The sequence below is a fragment of the Halichoerus grypus genome, chromosome 10, assembly GCF_964656455.1.
Source record: "Halichoerus grypus chromosome 10, mHalGry1.hap1.1, whole genome shotgun sequence".
Lineage (NCBI taxonomy): Eukaryota > Metazoa > Chordata > Mammalia > Carnivora > Phocidae > Halichoerus > Halichoerus grypus.
This window is the reverse complement of record NC_135721.1, coordinates 54255276-54259935: the sequence shown is the minus strand read 5'-3', so window position 1 is coordinate 54259935 and position 4660 is coordinate 54255276. Positions and strand designations below refer to the sequence as shown.

Below are 4660 nucleotides of genomic sequence, written 5' to 3'. Positions count from 1 at the left end.
CCACCTTGGAGCATTTATGTAGACATTGTAAATAAATTTTGTGCAAAAAGGACTGGAAAAATGAACTGTATTATTGCAATTTTTTTTGTAAAAGTAGCAGTTTGGTATGAGTTGGCATGCATACAAGATTTACTAAGTGGGATAAGCTAATTATACTTTTTGTTGTGGATAAACAAATGCTTGTTGATAGCCTTTTTCTATCAAGAAACCAAGGAGCTAATTATTAATAACAATCATTGCACACTGAGTCTTAGCGTTTCTGACGGAAACAGTTTGGATTGTATAATAACGCCAAGCCCAGTTGTAGTAACGTTTGAGTGCAGTAATGAAATCTGAATCTAAAATAAAAACAAGATTATTTTTGTCATGCTGACTCCACTGCTTGAAAAATTTGTTTACTGCCCCCCCAAATTTTTAAGGATTAATGCAGTAAATAGGAAAATTAATTTTAGCTCCCTCAGACATATTTGTACTTGAAAATTTTAACCACAAAGTAAATTATTTGATAATAGTCACTGATTTCTTTAAGCTGACTTAATGAACTCCTAATATCAGCAAATTTAAGGACCAAAGGCACTAAACTAACTGTAGCCTCAGATTTCATCCAACAGAATTCCTCACCTAGTATCAGTGAAATTATTCTTGCACATAATGGCAAACCTAAATACAGAGGTAAGTCTTTTACTAAGAATGTTACCTAGGATGAGCAGTAGATGTTTATTAGTAAATTAACTATGTGAATTGAAGAGACCAGACTTCAAAATCTAATTTTTATAAATATTCTCTATGTTCGCATTGGATAAAACTGGTTATTAACCAATTTTCCAGAACAGCTGTACAGAATTTCTGCATGGCAGCCAGCTAAATGGTACAAAATAACATGTTTAAGCTGGAATAGCTTATAATTTTATTTAAATAAAATTGCTGCTATAAAAAGTGCTTCCCAAAGCTAAGGGAGATATACAAATATTTTAATTAAGGCAAATTCTCCTTTTAAAAGAATCATCCTTTTAGGAGTGATTGCTTTGTAAACAAAGGATGGGTCAGAGGAGAGCGCCTTAAACTCAAGTCTGACTTTCAGGCCCAAGTCACCCTATAAACCCGCCCTGAACAATTCTATTTTCTATTTGAAAAGAGAAACCAGCTGTGGGCTGGGTTTACTAGGTGACGTGTGATTGACTGACTCACCTGCTGGAGCGCAGCGCGCATTCTCACCTTTTGTTTATTGGGCCTTGTTTCTAAACACGTGGATGCGCAGACGGAGCGAAGCTCGACCCTCAGCCGCCTCCGCGCGGCAGCGCCCTCCGCCCCACTCCGCCCCCACCCCATATATGGGCTTGTTTAAATTTCAGATTCGGACCCACTGGCAATTCTTTGGGGACATAAATAGTCCATATTAGTGAAATAATTCTCTTTTGGTAGCTGGTTACTAGCAGTTAACAACCATTTATTTACTTTAAAAATGAATACTAAACTTTATGAACTACCCATCCATTTGCCCCTCCTCCCCAGTACATGCCTGGGTGCGTGGGTTATTTTCAGCCTTTATTCTTGACGGTGCTCTTGCCGGTTGGGGGAGGGAAAGAAAGGGGAGGAGACAGAGAGGGAGAGAGAGAGATGGGAAGGGGGGCGGGAGAGGCAAGCACCAGGAGGAGGAGTAGTGTGCAAGTGAAGAAGAATCGGGAAATATGGAGACTATGAAGATTCAAGATCATTAGTGTCCAATGAATTAGAAAAAATAAACTGTGTTCTTTCCTTGTGTTCCCTGCTCCGTGCGGCGGCTTTGTGAGGGCCTTGCTCTCCTCAGATCCTTTCTCGCCTTGCCTGGACACCCCCACTCCCCCTTAATGCGATTTTAGCTTTTTCTCTTGTAAATTTCAGAGCCAGCTTGGAGGTTATTGAGGACACTTATCTGAAAGAAAGAAATAATAGAGGTGCTGAGGGTGTTTTTGATGTTTCTTAAAAGACAAAAACAGAACGCCTTCTTCTAAACAAGGGCCCACAATTGTACCTGCTTTTTATTTTTGTGGGGGGGGCCGCTGGTTGAGTGAGACCTTTTAGCACGATTTAAATATTTTTTAAAAAATTAAAAATATTTTACCCTATCATATTTAATCAGCTGTAATTATAACACATTCGAAATGAATAATATGCCTTGACAGTATTTTTATTGTTATTGTTCATTGCATGATGTTCGACTGCTTTAGAAGCACAGGAAAGAGAAGTAAACGCGCTACAAATGGGGAATTACCCTCGTTTAGCATTAAAATTCATTTAGATAAAATTGCCACAAACATTTAAATGGGAAGATTAGTTCCCCCTCACGCCTTATTGCACTCGCTCAATGGTTCCGTTAAGAACATTTTACACGTTGGAAATTCCGTCTTCTCAGACGGCTTGCTGTTTCCTAGTTACCCACATTCAAAGCAAAGGCGCAGCAAAGGCAGCCGCCGCAGCAGCAGCAGGGGAAAAAAAAAAAAAAGTTTGGCAACTGGTCTGCAATTCATCCGCTGCTGGCCCCAGCCTCCCCTCCGCCCACAGCAGTTCGCCCCCCACCCCTCACCTTTCCTCACCCCACCTCTTCTCTCCCCATTAAGTAATTTGCTGAGTCCTGTCCTTCAGAGAACAAGTCGCTTAGTTGTACAGTATTTGAATATAATGTTAAAATACAAAGACGCCAGTTTGCCCCTCCCCCGGTCTCCCCTCTCTGGCTTCTGCTCTGAGTTGAGGGTTTAGTTGGAAAGTGCTGAGTTTCTTACATCCCCTACTCTGAGGCTACAAGGCACGTTTTTTGGCTTTCTTTTCTGCCAGGACATTGCCAGGAAATTCACCACTGTTTTGGTTTTTTTTTTTTGCTTGTATTAGAAACGTGTGAAAGAATTAGTTTGAAAAGTCCTTGCTACGTCTACTTTCTCCCTCTCCTTTTCTTTTTTCTCTCTCTCCGCCCCCCCTTCTTCCCTCCCTCCTTCCTTCCTCCCTCTCCCCCTCCCTCCCTTCGCAGAGCCGCAGGAAAAGAAGAATGTCGGCTTCGACTGCCATCTTTTGGGGATTTGGAAAAACGACTCGGTAGGAAACGGAGGGAGGCGGAGGCGGAGGCGCGGGGGGTGGGGGGGAAACCCCCTTATTATCCTGTGTCGGAACTGGCTCCCTTAATCTGATGCTTAAATATTTGATGTGGAAAAATTACCCATAAAATTAGTTACTAACAATTTCAAATTGAAATCACTTATCGAATTATAAACGCATTAAAGCTGTATGGATGGTATTAGGAGTTCCTCGGGAGGCAGCGGGTGTCTTCTCACTGTGCGCCCGGCCGGCGAGTTTCGCCCCGGGGAGAGGCACCCCCGCGGAGCCCGGGGAGGGCGGCGGGGAGGCAGGCGGGGCGCTCGGGCGCGGGGTCCCGGCCCGGGGGACCTAGCGCGCGGCCAGGCCTGGGCTGAGGCTCCGGCTCTCTGGGCCGGCGGGGGGCGGGGTGGAGGGAGGGGAAGGAGCGGCGGTGGGAGGCTCCGACCCCCGGGCAGAGGCGCCTACTGGGAAACTTGGTAGTCAAGTCGAAAGCTTCTGACAAGGAATAAACGCAAGCCCTACCCGCCCCCTCCCGCCCGCGTCTCCCACGCGACACGCAGATTTTGCGCTCCGGGTCGGTTGCTGTGTGCAGCGCCCCCCAGCCCAAGTCTGCGGGCCAGGGCGGGAGGCGAGACGCCGGTGGCGGGCTGCTGGGCCAACCTCGGCGCGGGAGAGGAACTCCCGCGGGCTGCCGCGGCAGCTGCGAGGAGTCCAGACCAGGACGCCGCTGCCCCCTGCGTCCTACCGTGCACAGCGTCCAGGCCTGGACCCTGTGCCTGTGAGGACAGGTCTATGCTTAGAGCCCAGGGCACCTTGGGGGTAGGCTCCGGCATCTCCAGGGGCTTCCTATCTCCTCCCGACCGCAAGAGGAAAGTCAAGTGTAAGGGGACTGCTGACTTTGTCTCTGGAGACGAGACGACCCGGGTCTGTGCAGAAGGTTGTGGAAAGGCACCTCCTGGGGCACTCTGGGCCCCCTTCCCTTAGAACCGCTCGGGTGTGCTTTGTGGTGGACTAGAGGCTTCTTGATGGATTCTATTGCCGAGTCCCACCGCGGCGCTGGGAGCGCGACTCCGAGAGCTTGGGGGCTCGGAGGGCATTTGGAACCCGGGCAGCGCCCGCCTGGCGGGTCGCGAGTGCCAGGGTCGGGGGCCGCAGTAGGGGGTTCGTGGGCAGCACCCCGACTCCTTAGGCAGGAGCTCCTCGGGAACGCTTTAAAGCCTTTGCAAACTTTCCCTTGCCTTTTAGGATCCCAGCAGGCCCTTGGCCCACGTGAACGCAGTAAAAACATGACTTGATTCAAGCTCCCGGGTGGGCGCTTGGACGCCCGGCGGAGTGGCGTGGAATTGGATAGTGGTGTGCCCCGCCTGGCTCGGCATTTCCCCTCGTATTTCATCCCCCTCTTCCGTGCCATCCCGCACCCCCTTGACTGTGAGCAGTCCGCAGCACTCAGGGTGGCCAGGTGCAGTCTACACTACGTTGGGAATCCCGGAGCCAGGAAAAAGAGCGGTGAGGGAGAGAGAGCGGGGGATCGCCCCTTAAGGGAGACGGCGGATGGCGGGGAGCGGGGTGGGGGTGGGGGTCACTTTTTGGCCCA

General features: G+C 49.0%; 1 protein-coding gene across 2 annotated transcripts in view; it reads left to right on the top strand.

Annotated features, from left to right (window-relative positions):
* The window catches only part of MEIS1 (Meis homeobox 1), a 132992-nt gene extending 132931 nt beyond the window's left edge, over nt 1-61 (top strand). For both annotated transcript variants that reach the window (XM_078056468.1, XM_036085923.2), the window contains one exon: nt 1-61. This exon is cut by the window's left edge and continues 1168 nt beyond it. The gene's annotated coding sequence lies outside the window, so the exon portion shown is untranslated.
* The last annotated feature ends 4599 nt before the right edge of the window (nt 62-4660 follow it).